General features: G+C 44.4%; 1 long non-coding RNA gene across 1 annotated transcript; it reads left to right on the forward strand.

The window, feature by feature from the left end:
• Positions 1 to 1,086: 1,086 nt before the first annotated feature.
• On the forward strand, positions 1,087 to 17,967 carry LOC140212857 (uncharacterized). Its single transcript, XR_011889817.1, has 3 exons — positions 1,087 to 1,140; positions 12,883 to 14,869; positions 17,840 to 17,967. It is a non-coding gene; the product is annotated as an uncharacterized lncRNA (long non-coding RNA).
• Positions 17,968 to 19,295: the final 1,328 nt, after the last annotated feature.

The following is a 19,295-nucleotide window of genomic DNA, read 5'->3' on the forward strand; positions in this document are numbered from 1 at the left end:
GCGTGATCCACGGAGTTAGCGAAACGGAAGCAAAGCAGGTACGTGCGACATACCTCTACACACAGCGTTATTATAATCTCGGTTTTTTTCCTGAGGCCTCCGTTTGCCAGTTACGTGTGCCCTCCTGGAGCAGTACTTGTAAAAACTACGATATATCGTTGCGACGAGAGAAGCACCCAGCAACGAAAAAAGCGCCTCGCGACTTCTACAACACCAGTCAGAACCCTTCCCCCCAAAACATGGTCTGATGTGGAATGCGCGAGTACGACTACAGACAAAGAGAAAAACTCGCACAGGGCGTCTCTTTGACCGTCGTCGTTCTCGCACCTCTCGCATCAGATCATGCTCAACACGCCCAGCTATCAATCCTAACGCCAAAAACCAAGTTTCTCATGGCATAGTGAAAGCTCCTGTTTCTAACAGTGATTGAATTTTTTGGGGTTTTATGTGTCAAAACCGTTATCTGATTATGAGACACACTTTATTTGGGGTGCTCTGGAATAATTTTGACCACCTGGGATTCTTTAACGTGGGCGCCGTGCACCTTACACAGGCGTTAGCAGAAAAGCCGGCGTCAGACGGGTGCTGTGGCCCACACCCAAGGAATTGACTTTGCCTGATATGAAAATTTAGTAGACCCACGTTAAAACCCGCCCTGGCCCACTCCCAGAATTGACCTTGCCCACTCCCAAACTCACCCTCAATATTGACATTGCCCAACGGTCACAAGATAAATCCTCGCAGCGCCGCAGCATTTCAATGGGTGCAAAATGCAAAAATGCTTGTGTCCCATGCATTGGGGACACGTTAATGATCCCCTAGTGGTCAAGACTAATCTTCCCTCTCTCTTTCTCCAAGACCCCCACTACGGTGTGCCTCATAATAAAAAAACTTGATTTTGGCACATAAAACTCTAAAGTTCATTAATTCGACTTTGCTTATTTCGAGCACATGACCAAGTGAAAAGTATTACATGGAATAGTCGGGATACTTTCGCATTCAGTGTGCATTAGGAGAGTTGAGTGCCTCTGTAATTCTTCCATTTCACCTCCATCGAATCGTGACTGTCGCAGCCAGTATTTGATCCTGTGACCTCGTGCTTGGCAGCGCAAAACCAAAGCCACCGAGCAACCACGACAGGTCTGTTTATAATGCAATTTTTGTGACTACACTGATGGCAATAATACCACAGACCAATTCCTTGAGGCTCTCGTCGTTACACCAGAGGTGCTGGGATGCTGCGCTGAGCAGGACAGACCACTCCAGGATATTAACAGGAAGCTTTAGCCTGGGCCCAACTCATCGCTGCCTTTTCAGATACATGTAAAAATCAGAAATGCTTTTCTAAGATAACCTTGGTCCATTTTAATGAAATTCGTTGCATTCGAAAGAGATTGTTGAAGTATAGTGGCTGTTCGAAGGGGAATATTGATTTAGGCCTGAATGCCTTTTACAAGTATTTCCAAATATTAGTAAGTTTGAGAAATTTAGAAGCACCAAGTTTACATATCGATAACTGTGCGCCAAGAACACGTATCGCAGTTTTGTGAACTGCATGTGCTAGAACATTCAAAGCGGATGAACTTGACATAAGTGTATTTGAAGCGAATTAGTTATGATGTCTAGAAAGGTATTGCAAAAGCTTCACTCACATGTTAGTGGTGTTCCTTTTAGGTACACCACTAATATGTGAGTGAAAGCCATGTATAATATGTCAATTTTTACCACTTTATATATACTTTATATGCAATTGACAGGATTGCAATACCATTTTTCATTGCCGAGTTACAGAGGTTTAAACTTCATTATACTGTTCTCAGAAAATTTTCAGTTTTCGACAAAATTTATACAAAGATGGATGACCTTAATGAAAAATCATCTTCTAACAGCTACTATAATTTAATGTTTTCCTTGAAATGCAACAGACCTAATCTAATTTGGTGCAGTGGTTGCCGAGAAAGACGATTCCTCCTTTCTGTCTATCGGGTAGTTTAAGCAGTTTGTATACCGATCTTGCCATGAAGCCGCTCTGCGGTGTACACGTCTGTTTAAGGCGGTGACGTGTAAAAAAAATTGGCAGTGGCTTAGCTTGGCATTGGCAGGATATAGGTAGCGAAAGCTAAGGCCGCATGGTTAGCCTTGGTGGTTAATCTTGATTGCAAGTCCAGGTTTGTCTGGTTGTCTAGCTATGTTGCGGTGTTTAGCCATGCGTTTGGCACGCTGTTCGTCTGTTTCCTGGGCGATTCGTTTCCTCTTCATCTCGTTCCGACGTCAATTCCAGGCCTCCTCCTGCTTATCAGAATTGTCACCGTCCATACTGCCGCCTCAACTGTTGTGGTTGCAGCGCACACAAGCTCTCCTTTTCAATCCTCCGACATGTTATCAGGCATGCGACGCTGCTGGCGAAGCGAGCGGAGGCGAACGCAACGATGAGGAACGCGGTGTGACGTCATGTGCATCCTCGAAGCAAGGCCACGGCGAAATGGCAAGTTCGCGGCCAGTAAAGCTTTCGCTTTAGAAAATTTGCTGCGGTTTAGCCTCAGTAAGTCTTGGCTTCACTTGTTTAACCTTTGATTTAGCTGTAATTATTATACTTAGGTATGCAATCATTGTTAAGCCAGGTATGACGTCCTTGCCTAGTTTGGTGGCTAGATATGACTGTGATTAGGCTTGGGTAGGCACATCTTGTTCGATGGAGTGATGCCTGTTGTGCCACAGGGAAAGCGCAAGTGCTAGACATGCAAAGAGACGCTGTGAACAGTCACTGTGTTGAAGTCCAATGGACAGGGCATGAATGCGGTCGCTACATTGATCTCGACGATACAGCGCCTGTTGCATTCCGGACCCTCTCCAGTGAAGCAGCTCGCCAGGCAATATCCGTGGGGGCGTCAGACGCTGCTTGGCGACAATGGCTCAAAGCCTCCCACTCCCATGCAACGCTCAGGGAAGACGGCCCGGCCTCACTCCAATCTATGGCCAAGCTCGCACTGACTAGGTGGGCGCGGCGCTCCTCTTAGCCAGGCACGGTGAGTCACATGGTCAGGCGGTGGCAGTGGAGCTCGGCATGCCACGTTGCCAAGGCCACAGCTGACCACAGCCAAGGCCACAGCTTGCCACAGCTGCAGTCAAATGCAAGTCGAATTGCTGGCAACGGTGAAACTTGGCTCGACGCGATTAGTAAAGCTTTTGCTTTAAAGATTATCCACCTTGGGCCACTAGAGTCATGGTCATGAAGTTGTGGTCATTCTATCATTGACATCCCAGCTTTGCCATCTAACTCTTGTCATGCAGTTGTCACCATGCCATTGTCGTCATGCTATTCTTGTACTGACGTCATCATTTCAGAAACTTCATCTGATTGTCACCATGTGTACGTCGTTATACCGCCTTCACCATTCCATTGACATCATTACACCATTGTGACTGCATTGTCGTCAAGACATCGTGGTCACGGCCGTCCCTAGCAACCTACTGTCATAGTGAAGTGGGCCTATCCCGGGACATTGTATAGCCACTGTATGCTGTGTTGCAAAAGCCTAAGTAAGGGAAGTTTTGTAATGGCCACTACACATTCTAAACTAATGTGTCTCCAGCAAGACAATAAGTTGTGTGTCGACGTCCCTCTACCGCTGACACAGAAAGCTAAGCGGCGCGATTCCCGAGGCAAGAGCTGCATCATCGTTGCCAAGCACAAGCCCTCTTCTTTCGCTGCCAAACATTATTGATGTTGCTGTTGAAGTTGTCTCTGTGCTTGCCCCTGTAACACAGGTGCCGTCATATCTGTAATTGCCAAAAAACTCTGCCGCTCAATACGAAAAGTCAGGACACCTTTCTTCGGTCCATTACTCCGCACGCCCACAGCACAGCACATCCAGCCGGTGACTGCGTGTACCACCAGACTTGAAATTCAAGGAGTGCTCTGCATAGTTGAGTTTGTCGTTCTTCCCCACTGCTCCCATGATATTATTTTAGGTTGGGATTTTCTCTCCTGTCACCAAGCTGTCATTGATTGCTCCTGTTCAGAAGTCGCCTTCTCTTCGCTTGGCAATGCCATATCTGACAATGTTTCGCTTTCCTGCGGCAAGTTGTTTCACTTACGACATCCAGATACCTCCGCATACATACTGTGCTGGCACCTGTAACCTGTTCTGTTGCCACCAACTCTACCGTACTCTTCACGCCTTCCACTGCTTTCGTTCATCGCCACCTCTCACCACTCCCAACTGCGCTGCTTGGCTTCAAGCAGGTGCGACTCACCTTCTTGTAACAACCACTTTCCATCCTCGATTACTGCTTTGCGCTGAATCTCAGGGCACTGTGGAGCCTTACGACACCCTTACCACGTTGCAACTTCCTGTTGGATTGACAGAGGTGAACACCCCCTACTGTAGTCCCATAACTGCCACCTTGCCTGTAGATGTTTTCAGCCACGTCATCGACAACGCTGTGAAATCAGCATCTGAAACGCATCCTCATCAATACCTTTCAATATATGCTTGATTTTATTGCCCTCAGTTATAAATGCATCGACCTGTTTACAGAGGTCGATGACATCTTCAATATAACTGGTAAAAGTCTCACCAGGTTGCTGACAGTGCGACTGCAGATGCTGTTCGGCACGAAGCTTTTGAACAGCAGGGTGGCCGAAGACCTCGCTGAACTTTGTCTTGAACACAGTCCAGCTTGGGATTTCACTTTTGTGGTTCCGAAATCACAAGTAGGAATTCCAGTGAGGTAAAAAGGGACGGTGGTTAAGTTGTTCACACTGACGTGTTCATAAGATGAGAGCCAGTCATCAACGTTGTGATCGTCAGTGCCGCTGAAGATGGGAGGGTCCGGCTGACGTAGCGTGTTGGGGCATACGTTGGACCACTTACCACTTACAGGTCTAACTGTCGAATTTCATTGTGTGTGATAAAGTGTGTGAAATGGCTGCTATCATCTATGCGTCCCAGTGTCCCAACATTGCAGTAGGTTACAGCATGTTTATATTTAGTGGAAAGGGAAAAGGGCAAGGAGGTCATGTTTAGTGCAATGTGGGAAACATTTTTTACCTTCCTGGTGTAGTTAGAAGCGTTGCAAATAATTACTAAGCCATCGTTCCCTCTTTCCCCCCTATTTTCATGCACCATAAGGCATTCCTATTTAGTTTCAATGATGTCCTCAGTTTGCTAAACAAGGCACATTTATATTTGGCAAAAATAAAGGGTGTCTTGTCGATATTATGTAAGCAAACTTCAAAGATAAGTGGTTAATTACGACATTTACAGTAAATTAGGCATGCAAGTGATCTGGAGCTTAATGAATGTTTTGTGAACAAAGCAGAAATTATCCATTTGCCCTGTGAGAACTGTCAGTGGGCGAAATAGTTCAGAAAACTCCAACTTTTTCGCAATATCTACGTGCACATTTCCTGTTTGGCTACAAAATTTGGTGCTGCCAGGTTTAATCTGATGCAAAAATAACTGAGAGGTGAAAATTGGGCTTTATTACTGCTGCAGGCAAATATGTAACGTAACTCGTCAGTGTTAACCTTGTGTAGTTCTGACAACAAACCTTAAGACGCACAAAATGGGTTTATTTATTAGTGTTTACTAGTCTATCATGAAAAAATATGCATACCACGAAATAAGTAAGCAAGACAAAGGGGTAAAAAGGTTTGTAATCTACAGTGTGGCACCCTGAAGATTAGGTTGAAAGACGAGATTTAAAAATTCACAGGAGTAAACTGGACATGCATAGCACGGGATAGGGAGAGTTGCAGAGGAATGGGAACTGATTTTGTACTGAAGTGGTCTCAATCAAGCTGATGGCGACAATTATGTACAGTGTGGTGTAACCTCCAAAGCAAGGTATTCTATGGCAAGTATACGCCAGCCACAGTCTTGCTGCCGTAACGATCATCTGAATCATTGGACGCATAGCCAGTTTAGATAGATACATAGTTGCAGGATGATAAAATGGCCCATCAGTTTTCTTATAACGCTTGGGTAGTCAGTGTACTCAATAGGGGATAGAGAAACCGATCGCTCAGTAGGACTCGCCAGCATCTTGATTAGGTAACTCAATGGCAAATGTCCTCTTCCTCTGGCAATTTCTGGAGCACACTTTTGCAGGAAGAAATAAAGTGCAGTACTGTATGGCTCACATACACGATATTTCTGTAGCCTTGCTTGTACTCCTTGAGCTCCAGAAGTGCATGCTCATCTGAAGGCTCATCAGTAGTGAGGGCTTCTGTGCAGCTAAAGCATGGTTTGTTTGCAGAGATGAAGGGCCTCACAGAATGCCCAACCAAGTGAGCAACAATGTCACTTCCTGCTGGAGGCAATGGCTCGAACTCTGTGCAGTCATCAGCATACGAGGGACCTTGGAATTCTGTCAGCACTGCGTGTATCTCTGCAGAAAAGAAATCCTCCCAATCCAGCAGCTAGTGGCTGTCGTCAGCTTCATAACCTTAGCTTTTAGGTATATTGAGGAACTGGCTGACCGATACGATCTTGAGTGCATTTCTGACATCATGTGCACTGGAAACGGAGAGATCATTTGGATCACCTAAAACAAGTTCTTGAGGGAATCTTGGGCCGACCTTCCTGTCAAGAAGAGTGCATAGCCACATTTCTTTATCCGACTATTGTGCAGTTGAAGTACTGCAACAGCAGTCATTAGCAACCCCAGCCTGGCATGACTTCCACGCCTTTTTGATGCCATTCATTGCCTGAGCCCTCAATCGCTTCACCATCAAGTTTCACCGTTTAAATGGCCTCTTCATATTTACTTTTATCTGATAAACTCAGAGCAATGTGGTGCCGCACAGTCATGATTGTGCACTTCTTAAAAATTATATTGAAAACCCCAGCTGTTGTTCCAGCCTCAGGCAGCAGCTTCTTCCTCTCTGCAGGGTACCTGATAGCTGCAAGTGCTTCGCAGAACAAGGAACTGGACAGCCACGGCTATATCATCTTTGTGAAATGGTCGTTCAAAACAAATAGGGAACTTAGATTATAGACACTTTTAGCTGTTGTGTGTCCAACTTTTACACTGCTTCCAGGTACATGAATGACACATCACTGCTAGTTAAATTGTATTTGGCCACTATTTTGTCACTGACTTGCATTGGATCTTTCTGCACGAAGTGCCCTCTGTCATTTATTAGAATTTGTGAAGGATCTCGCATTTACATAGTATTGTCACATGGATTGGCAACAGTGCACATAGTGACAGAGTAGCAGAAACTTGACAGGTTTAAGCTTTGCCACATTGCACAGTTGGAAGTCCCCGTGTTGCATGTCACACAAAGCTCGCACTATGAAATATGTGCACAAAGCTTGTGCACAAAGTCCTACAACTTCTCTCCATTCACAGAAGCACCCGTGTGGTAAGCGATTACCTGCTTCCAGTGCATGTTTAGGCCACCAACTTTGAAGACCAGTACGTGGTTTGCTGCTTGGTCAGTTCCAGCAAACATTGTCTTACCACGAAAGCTGTCACCACTTAGGTCTAATGAACAGTTCTATCAATCTCCATTTCATCCAAAGGTAAACGCAGTATTTGTCGGTGTTGGACATTGCAGCCACATTTACTTTCAATACTCTTATGATCTCAGTCAAGAGACACTGTTTAAATGACAGGTTCTGTAATCATCTGCAAAGGGTTCTTTGTGGCGGAAGAGGGTTGCCCTATTCTAATAGTCATATCTGGCAGAGCCGCAAGCAAACTTCAGTTACAATGCTTCCTTTATAGTTTTTCTCATAGTACTGCTGCTCTTTCCAGCTTTTTCTTTCTAAGGTAGCCTTCTGGTCCTCATTCAAAAGCTTTAGATTTTTGGTCAGTGTAGAAAGGTTTCTTTCTGGCTGCTTTTTTCTTCTGGTAGTGCTCTTCAACCTCTTTTTCACTTGTGACCAGTGCAGGGCAGTATCTAAGATACGAGTATCTTAGATACTATCTTAGATACTCTTAGAGCATCTTGTATCTGTGTCATGATATGTCTGGCAAGATGTGTATCTGTACCTGTCTATCTAGTACATGAAAGAAGGTATCATGTATCTTAAGATACAAGATACGTACTGCTATCGCAACATCACTGTGCGAAACTGTAAACGTTAGCTGAACTCTGCTTCTCAAGCTGGTACTGCTGTCACTAAGCCACTTGAATAAAACTAAAGTCAGCGACATTCTTTTATCTTTCCTCCAGAGCCCTCCAGCTGGGCAGGCTGAGGTGTGCCTGTCCCTATTGGTGGAGCAAAGTCAAGTGGTGGCGCTAGTGCCGTCTCGATAAAACAAGCACATGACTGATTTTTGTTTTAATGCAGTAGCAATTATATGGGCTCTCCAGGTGCATTTCTGCCGTCGCCGTCACCGTGAGGTTTTATGTAAAGTCGAAGGGTGATAAAATCATGTCTGCGCGCCGTATGCTGCATGTGCGAGCGAAAACGTGCAAGGGTGAGCTGGCGATTGCGGCTCAATCTCACGCATGCTAGGGAGGGAAGCAGGGAGGAAGCACACAGTCTTCCGTTGTGCAAGGCTTTGGGGGGGAAGGGCATTCTGTTCTGGGTGGCTGTGCGTGTGTGCCTGGCTTGCTGTGTCTTGAAAGCCATCTGCAACGGGGACAGAGTCCACCGCAAACTGTGTTTCCCCAGCTTAGTTCGCATTGATGCAAGACGCAGCACGAAGGTTACTTCACTTGCTGCTGCTGCTCTTCCTCGCTCCGGCGTTTCAGCAATGAGTTTCCTCGGTCATTGAGTGAGGTGTGTTCGTGTTTGCTTGTGCGTGTATGGTGACACCATGCTTGCTAATTAAGTTAGTATGCCTATATTTACAAGTTTATACGGTCGATAAAACTACTATCCTTAATTCGTAGAGCTGTCCCCTAATTTGCTATCATGATCGAGGCTTCGCCTTCTGGGCCTAATTGTGACTTTTTTTAGTTGTGTCAGTGCTATGACACTTTCTCGTAACCGCTTTACTGTGCTGCATACACCAATGCATGCGGCATCTTTTGCGCCAATTCTGATGCCACATGGTGTCGTTATTGAAGTTTCTCTTGCATGATGCTTGTAACGGGATGTGGAAAATGCAAGAATGGGCTTGCCGTGCATCCAGTGGCTTTCACACATCAGTGATTTGAAGGATCTCATGGTTGTATGTTGTCGTTAACCAAAGCGTGATGGCGCTGCTTCCAGGAGACGTGCATAAGGTGGCTATTTTGTGTGCGTGACTGTTGCTCACAAGCACCAAAGGCAATTTTTTTTATTATGTTACATGCTTAAACGGTAATAAGTTTATGGACAAGGTAAAACTTCACAGCAGTAATTGTGCCATCATGCAGAGGCTTTTGACTGATTTTTTATTTAGATGTTCTTTAGATGGCGACCCGCCAGCTGGTCGGCAAGCAGAGCAGCGACCCATCAATTACAAAGGCAACAAGCAAAAACTACTGACAGCACAGCATATAAAGACCTTTCATGTTAAGCAGTTAAAGCAACTCCAATAAATTACTTTGTAATGAAAATATAGTTTGAGGAAAAAAGACAAAAATTTGGGATACTAACAGACATCGCATTCAAATGAAACAAGGTTGACCAGAGTTAAAAATTTCCAAGCAAACATTTTTCTGCACACGCATTTGCTGCTACATTGTATAGATCTATAATGACAAATTTGCGAATCTATCAAAGTATCTTAATATACCAATGGAAAGTATCATATCTGATACGTTAATTGCAGGGCTATCTTGCATCTGTGTCTGAAATGCTTGTTGTCCAAGTATCTTGTATTGTATCATGATACAATAGCAAAGTATCTTTGCCCAGCCCTGCTTATGAGAGGCTTTCATGCAATTCAGTGTTTTTCTTTTTCACATCTTGCAAAGCCTTTCATAGCTGCCATGAAGAAAGCCAGATGTGTTCATTCCTGTCACGCTCAACTGGAGTTTCTTACAAAAGAGTCAATACTACATCGACTGACTTCACCACAGTTGTCATGGTCAACTCCTGTAGCAATACTTGAGGAAGAGTTGGTGCTGTCAACTTTAACAGGCAGTGTCCATCCTGTCGATTTTCCCCCCTACTGGTCCTCCGTGCTAAGTATAAGTAAAACCACAAACGTGATTATTGGCCTTTGAACGAATACTAACAGGTACTTGTTAATAAAAATAACTAATTAGAGTGCTTAAACGTAAGTTTTCTCAAAAGTAATGCTATACTACTTTGCTTCACACATTTCCAAGCAATGCACAGGCTGCAGCAGATGTCGTGCCAGAAAACACACTAAACAATTCAGTCCCATAATGTACCTTAACATTTAGCGACATCCCCAATAGCCACTACGATTAGGAATGAGCACACAATCAGGAATGACCCTGAATGACCATTGGCTTACAAACATCACACTAAAAATATTGTGGGCATTTCTTACACACTTCTTCATTATCTGCACATGATCATCATAACATCGGGTTCTTTGTCTTCATTGCTTGAGGGTACTCGTCTTGTGATTGATCTGTGCCTTGAGGAAGATTTGTCTGGCACATCTTTGGGGCATATTAAAGGTTGTGCTAACTGCTATGTCACAACATGTACAAGGGTAAAAAAAAATTCAGCCATGGAATACAACGCCCTGAGATTCATAACTGCATAGAGTGCAGACAGAATTGCAGTGCTTTGCATGGCATTAAAGGGCCCCTGAAACCGTTCGGACAAATTTTGTAGACGCATAGGGTACAGTTTATGTAGAACATTCGCACCACAATTTAAGTGAAGCGTTACATATTAATGGAGCTACAAGCGATTACAAGTTACCCTCCTCCCTAGCCATGCTTTTCCTCCTCAACTCATTCGCCGAGCGATCGGGGCTAAGCTCCGCCTTCACTGGTTCTGCGTCACGATGCAACGTCACATCGTCCACTTCCGGTTGTTTTGGAGCCCACCCCCGCCCGCGCGAAACCTCTCCTGCAAACCACTCCTGCAAAAAATTTACACCAGCAGCAAAGAAGAATACATTTCGCTACTGCTACTGTGTGTGGTTGAGCTCTATGCCACCAGGTGGCTGCACCGTGCAGACCATTCACATTTGCGCTTCTGTCCATTCCCTGAAACAACATGCAAGGGGACACAGCCGGGCCCTGTCCCCTTGCGCTTGCGTTTACCCTAATACCGGACTAACGAAACGCTATTTATTGCGTTAGTAATCTTCTGGTGTAAAGTGACGGCCGCAATAGCGCAAATCTTGGTGCCCATTGGATAGCGGCAGTCCAATGCGCTGCAGCCAGTCCGCTCGTCGGCTGGCTTGCAGAGGGACACGATGTCGCAGCTTGATATATTGCCAGTCGCTATGTTTGCAGTCCACAACGCAACAAAGTCGAATCATAGCGCTCGCGAAAAGACAAACCGATACTGACGGCGGAGCTCTCGTCAAAGACGGAGCACGTTGTAACACAAGCAGACGACACTTGCTGTGTGCCGGAAGTGCTTAAGTGTACTGAAAAATTGTTCTTGTGCATTCTCTTTATGTTGCTTTCTTTTTATAAAAACAAATTAACTAACATTACAACTATTACAAACATCATTTGTTTACCGTAATTGGAAAAATTATCAATCACGCGCCCTGGTCAGCCAATCGGATAGCTCGCCCCACTGACGTCATATGGGTGATTTCCGTCATATGGGTTAGGGGCGGCTTAAAATTCCGCCGTGCAGTGTGCTGTGATCGGCAGCGATGTGCATTTTGAAAACCTTATAATAAATTGCAGGCTTTATGCAGAGCACTTAGTATGTTAATGATCAGAAGGGCCTACTCTAACGACTCAGTACGTTTGTAGAAAATCGTCAAAATCGTTTCAGGGTCCCTTTAATACGTAGCGCTTCACTTAAATTGTGGTGCGAATGTTCTACTTAAGCTGTACCCTACGCGTCTACATGATTTGTCCGAACCGTTTCAGGGGCCCTTCAATCGGAAATGAAATCGCATGTGCCGCCGGAAAAAATCGTCGGCATATATTGCGTGTGTTGGCTGAAGTCTTTTTTGCACTTTTCCACAAAATGTTTGCTATAAGTCGGTGTTGTCTCTATTGGCAACCACAGACTTCCATCGGCACTGTACTGAAGTATGCAAATTATATCGCCACATGGCACAAATATGATAAGCGTACACAACTTTAATTAGTACATGCCCTATAACATAGAATAGAGGCGGCAGCGTAAATTGCTTGGCAATATTTTAACGGTGGCCAAGAGACAGGAGTTGAATCATTTCTGCTTCGGCAATGCATTTCTGCTTCGGCAATCTGTACTGATGCATATGCATCCATGAGCCCATACTATTCCATAATTTCAATAAGTAAGTCAGTCAATAAATAAGTGCGTCACACCTTAGACAGGCTATAAATTTTCGGTCTCAGTATAGGTAAAGTGATTTATTTTTAGCTTCCTTTGATCTTAAACATGATTTAATGTACTAATGTAGCACACTAGTATACTGCACTTGACCCCTTCAGCGAGACCTGCACTGTACTAAGTGCATCTGGACATGTGCTGTTTCTTTGTTTAATTACTGTCATTGTTGTGATGCTTCTTATGTGGCCAACTTTCCTTTGTTTCTTGTTTACAAGCTTCAGTTCAGCAGGAATCCAGTTGATAATTGTACTTGATTTATCAAGATAACTGAACCTCTTTTCGCCAAACAGATTCCACCGAAATATGTATAGGTTATTTCGCTGGGTTTGGAAATTTGAAAGATTTGGCATTTGATGCTACATTCTGAGGTTGTCTCTCAAATGTTTGTGTTCGATTAGATTAAAAAAATGTAATTTTTTGAACACCTCACTCGTAAACAAAATAGTGTGCAGGTGACTGATCTGGTTACGTTTTCTTTTAACTCTTGTCGCAGGAAGACATCATTGCTGCCCAGCAACAGCCAAGAACCAGTAGTTGCAGCAGAAGCACCTCAGTTGTTGTGACCATTGCAACTATGCAACCACAAGGCTATCAGCTCTCATCATACGCTAGTGCAACCACATGGACAGGAAGTTGCTTCGCCCGCCACTGGTACTGCCCTCGGAGCTTTTCGCAGAAGAGCAACTTCCAAGACACACCTGGGCACCCACGGTCGAGTGCCTATTTCCCTACACTGGTTGATATCCTTTGTACAGTCTGAGCACCTGAGCAGCCACTTGAGCAACCGCACACTGCTGTTATATCAGTGTTAGATATGTAAATAATGTGAATAGGCACCGTGAGAGCTTGGCACCATGCAGAGTAGGTAATGAGCAGTCTAGGTGCAGCTTGTGGAGTAGACAGTTGGGATTGGGACTGTGTAGTCACATTTGATGTGAGCTGCAACACAATACCCATGGTCTATAGAGCTTCCAGACTGCACGGCAGCACGGACATATGAAACATTTAACTAAGGACCATCTTAATTACTGGTATTTATAAAACCATTCTTTCGTATATATGTGCCAACGTGCACTGCAGTTTTTCAGCCCCTTTGACAATGGGCACCAAGTTCCAGCTCACATTGAAGACAGCTGCACATATATGTGCCATAAGCTGCCCAAGCACTGCACAGTCTCTTCAAAGGATATTTTAGCAGGATTTAACGAGGTGTTTTAACGTGTTAGAATGTTGCCGTGACTGACTGCAGTGTCGGTTAAAGGGGCACTTGTTTTAATGAGATTATGTCTATTTGAGACCATGTTCATGTGGTATTTCTCTATGTGACCACATAAGAAACTTAGACATGCACAGTAATACTTGCTGCTGGGCTAGTTGGTACATGATAGCTGGTGTGAAATAGACATGCCACAACCATAGAAGGAAGACTAGAAAGAAAATTGCACATTTGTTCATGCAGCAATGCTAGCACAGCAGGAGCCTAATAAGACAGAAGAAAGCCAAATAGGTGCATGTGCCTTTTTTTCTGTCCTTGGCAACTTTGCGCTTGTTTATTCTTCAGTTTATCAAAGGCTTTGCATTCATTATTGTACCTTAATGCTAGCCAGGCAAGTTAATTGTTAACACTTTTGTTTTTCTTTTAGTCTGCTTGCATGTGTGTCACTGGTGTTCAAAAATATATTTTCACTCTTACTATAAAAGATATTTACAATTAGGGGTATCAGTTTTTGTTAGTGGCTGTAGCTTTATAAATATTTTTGCATCTGTGAGACTGGTTCTTTCGGTGTTATGGTGTGGTGTGTGGTGCATGATATGATTCAGTCTTTGTATTTTCCATCTTTTTCTTGTCTCCAAGTTCTGGTACTACTACTGGAAGATCTTTGGTTATATTCAGATCAAGCTTTTTCATTGTCTTCTTAGACATTAGGGTTTCCTTACAACAATGGAATACTCAATTGTGATTTAAGAATTTAGTCAACACTATTTGTTCCACAATGTGAAATTAATGATTGTGCATAGGAATGCGCATTGTTAATTCTTGTTTATATTTGAATGCTTGCATTAATAGCATCTAATCTTCTCTCAGTTTCAATAACTCATATTAATTGTGTTACATGCTACAACAGAATTTAGTGGTGGCACCTGAAAGTTGTTTCATTATTGCCATTGATTGCACTCATTCTGAGATACTCTTGAGGAATCTCAATTTCAAGCACGAGTTTATGATGCACGTTCTTATTTTATTCCTTCACAGGTTCAACTATAGTACTAGAAGCCTTGTTGCCACAGATGTGCCATATTTCTCCAGTTATATATGTATAAAGCCATATTTTGGCTGAATCATGCAAGAATATATACACTGCACACAATGCCATTGTTAGTCCTGCCACAGCCAGCCGAACAACAAAGCTAGCGACCTGCATGACTGTCAGCTCTATGAAGTGGCACCAGCTAGATCGAGACAAAACCAGACTGACCAGGTATGTTATACCTGTCGACAGTATACGTAACCAGTCGTTGCTCTGCTGACCCAGATACAGGTGCTGGGTGCACATCCCTACTTCAAAGTCATATTTGCCGAAGGCTGCATGTTCGCTTGCTGAGGTGGCTTGAACACACTGCGTCAGCGCTGGGCCAAGGTGGACCCAATAGCTGTCGCAACAACAGAAACTAAAGGTAGACGATCAGATATCGGGGCATATGCACTGCTTCCTGCTTGAAACGGGAGGCCATGCAGTTTGGTCTACACATTGAGTTTGAATGGTGTGGACAGTGACTGCCAGAGTGCCATAAGTGGAGCAGCTTGCCCTTATGTGGGGATGCGCACACACCGCCCGTATCTGGGCCAGCGGAATGAGAACTTGTTGGATATACTGTCGACAGATATTGCGTGCCTGGCCACACTTTCGCTGCAATTCCAGCCGATGCCAGTTCTTTGCACATATGGTCATGTAGGCTGCTCACTCTCGTGTTCGGTTTAAGGTACAAATAGCTAGAGTATGTGGCAATCTTGTTTTCTTTACCTCAGAGACATTCTTTCAGAAACTTGTACCAGCCTGTGATTGGAGAGTTCCTAAACACACACATGCTCCAAAAAAATTTTAGTTTATGAACTACAAGAATTAGCTGTGCTTTGCTTACGATGTTAACACTATGCAATAATGCATTTGTTTTGTTAAAATAAACATGAGAGTGCAAGAGCATTATAAGCCCACTGACCCATTTAGATATTATGTGGAGTACTAGAACTGTAGCTTACGCAATTTATTTTATGCTATGCGATGCCTGTTGTGTTGCATTCTCTTGTTTTGGAAAAACAATGGTACGCCAAGGCACATTGCTCATTGCATTCTCTACAGTACGCATCACCATGGAGTGCATCAATGGAGTGCATCGCTTGTACTTCGCTAAAGTAGCTCTTGTATTGCGAGACGACAATGCTGGTTTACCGTTTTCGAAATGGTTGCCGTCTTATCGTTCAGTGTTCAGTGCGCCGTAGCATATACTATGTGTATTGTTTTATGATTATTAGCAAAAATATCGTGAAAACATCCTCAGCACCATGGCAACCTAGCATTAAAAGATTGATGCATTTAGCTGAAGCAACAGCATATGCAAGCACTACACTGCTCTTCTCACTTCAATAACATTAAATATGTAAAAGTTTATTTTTTAAGATATTATGTTTCAAACCTGTTCATTAAGCAGTCATATGCGAGGTCTGTTAGAAAATTATCCGACCTTATTTTATTTATGGATTTATTTTTTGAGAACACCTGATGGATATCAAAGAAGTGCGCTTGCATCAGCTGACCTTGAACCTTCGTGCGCATGCGCAGATTTTTTCCCGCCTGCCGATAGCGTCAGTTGCTGGGACGCAGCATTTCAGTTGGGTAGTGTGCAGTGCTCTCGTCGCTTTTTTATTGCAAGGAAAATGGCGGAGCGACTGGAGCAGCGCTACTGCATCAAGTTTTGCCAGAAACTGGGCGACAGCCAAGTGGAAACCATTCTGAAGATTCAGACAGCTTTCGGTGGCGATGGGCTGCACATCGGTGGAGAGCGAGCCACGCTCCGGTCAGCCATCAACATGCCGAAATGACCAGGTCATTGCTGAAGTGAACGCTATGGTGATGCGGGACCATCGTGTGAATATCCGAGAAATTGCGAAAGAGGTGGGCATCAGCACTTTTTCTGCACATTCCATTATGACCGAAGATTTGGCCATGAAGAGAGTTGCGGCAAAATTCGTGCTGAAGCTGCTCACGGTGGAGCAAACGCAACTTATGTTGAAGTCTCACAGGACATGCTGGATTCCCCAAACAGTGACCCCGACTTCATGAACACCATAATCACGGGTGACGAGTCTTGGGTGTACGGGTACGACCCGGAAACCAAATCCCAGTCATCACAGTGGACGCATTCCACGTCACCAAGACCAAAGAAGGCCCACCAAGTGCGCAGCAACGTCAAAGTGATGCTGACTGCTTTCTTTTACTCCCGCGGTGGGGTACACCGCAAGTATGCACCACAGGGTAAAACAATCACCAAAGAGTACTACAGGGATGACCTCCATCGGCTATGTGATGCTGTGCGGAGCTAGAGACCGCAATTGTGGTCAACAGGAAATTCACGCATCCATCATGACAATGCTCCTGCACATTCCTCGCACTTGATTCAGACTTTTTTTTTTGCATAAAAACAGGCTCCTGTAGTTCAACAGGCTCCTTACTCTCCTGATTAGGCCCCCTGCGACGTCTGGCTGTTTCCCAAAATGAAGAGGCCATTGAAAGAAGCGTGATTTCAGACAAGAAAGGTCATTACGGCTGCAACGACAGCCGAGCTAAACTCCTTTCCGAAAGAGTCCTTCTCGGAATGCTTCTAACAATGGCAGCACCACTAGGAGAAGTGTGTGGAGTCCCAAGGAGACTACTTTGAGGGTGATAAGGTTTCCAACGCCCCAGTTATGCCAGTTTTTTTTCTTCGGCCAAAGGTCGGATAATTTTCTAGCAGACCTCATATACAACCATATAATAATTTATAATAAGCAGTGGACAAAGGTTGAGAAGCTGCGCTACCCGACGCGGTGGCTTAGCGGCTATGGTGTTGCACTGCTAAGCACAAGGATGTGGGATCAAATCTCAGCTGTGGCGGTCAAATTTCGATGGGAGTGAAATGCAAAAACGGCCACGTCCCATGCATTGGGGGCACGTTAAAGATCCTTTGTGGTCATTATTAATCCGGATTCTCCTACTACAGCGTGCCTTATAATCTAATCGGGGTTTTGGCACATAAAACCCCATAATAATTTCATTGGCCAGCTGTGCTTTGTTTAATCTTTTCTGAGATTGCCCTTGGGACTGATGGGATGAGTAATAGGCTCATATTAGCTCTAGGGTCTGCATTTTCTGACTTCGGCATTTCATAAGTGCAGTTTTCTTTTCATTGTGCAGGGTCAATTTATTCATCCCCTCCTACAACTGCCACAGATGACAACTTGCAGCAAGGAGGATGCCTCCACCACTGTGATTTCTCTGAAACTGGAAAACTGTTCTGTGTGCCCACTCAGGCAAGCGGTATTTATTAGGCAGAGTAAAAAAATTGTGAATCAACATACCTGTGCAGTATGCTGCATGGCATTGTGGTGCCTCATGAAGCAAGTGATATGTTTTTATATGTTAAACTGCCAAGCGACTTCACAAGATGTTTCGGCATAATCTACCATGTTGCAGGGAGATTTGTTGTACTGATAGACCTTCCATTACACTAAACATATTCCTGTGGTATGCCTTTATGGAAAGGCACAACAGTTAAAGCGGTCATCTGTCAACTAGGCCTCCAGAACACATGCGTATGCAGTAAAAGAGGCTTGATAAATTTGGCCATACTGCTACCTAAATGAACATTCTTGTGAAAGTACCGCATAGTCGGAAACAAAAAGTTCAGCAGGTGTTGCATCCTTGTAACACAAGGAGGCGCAAGCCTGGTGCACATTTGATACTCCATGAAGTTATACAATCGGAGTTACTTCTCTGTAAGACATAACGCCCCGCAATAGGAAGTACACGCGTGTCACTAAGGTGACCGCTTCTTTTGCAGTGGCGTACCTGCATGGCTGTCCTCGTGAGCCACAAGACCATGCACACCTCCTCGGCACCGTTGCACACCTCCTCGGCCCACTGACGCAGGCACTAGTCAGCGAGATGGCTGCGACGTGATGTGTGAAATCGGGCACGGACTAGGCCCACTTTTAGTAAGCCAGAACCATGGAGCAGCCGTGGCTTCAGAGAAGCGTGCTCGTCTCACGCCCCAGAGGCCTGGGTTCAGTTCTCACCCAGGCTGAAATGTACCAGATTTTCTTTTCAAAGCAACTAATTTCATTTTTATATGTTTTTAGTCTTGGTGGCGTCGGCTGTTTTTCGTCACCGCTGATGCAGACACCTAAGGCTTTCGCCTTAATAAAGAGGAAACAGGAGGGTGTGCTCACTATGTATACATATGATGCGATCCTTCGTATTTGGTAACAGAAATGGCAAGGAAGGCATGTCAGTCGTGGGTACTAGTCGTAGTGCAGCAGTCTATGCTGTCAATGATGCTCCCCCTCTGGCAACACAGCAATGGGGCATTTCAGTTCCTGATATCTCCTATAAATATGAACCCATTAAAAAAATTATTCCTGTATAACGCTTTCCAGATGGCATTTTACATGTTCCAGTGTGTAAAAAAAATTTATGGTGGGGCCTGGTAGGGGAACCTTCAAGAGCAATTTACACGTACATTATAAAAAGCTAACTACATATCGCTTTCCTTAAAGGTTTATGCTTTCAATGATAGGAAAGACCATTGTGCTAAGTTAAAACAGCATGTGGGTGCCTTGTTGTTTTGAAATTACAGTATTTCCGTGTTGTC

The sequence above is a fragment of the Dermacentor andersoni genome, chromosome 8 (assembly GCF_023375885.2).
Source record: "Dermacentor andersoni chromosome 8, qqDerAnde1_hic_scaffold, whole genome shotgun sequence".
NCBI lineage: Eukaryota > Metazoa > Arthropoda > Arachnida > Ixodida > Ixodidae > Dermacentor > Dermacentor andersoni.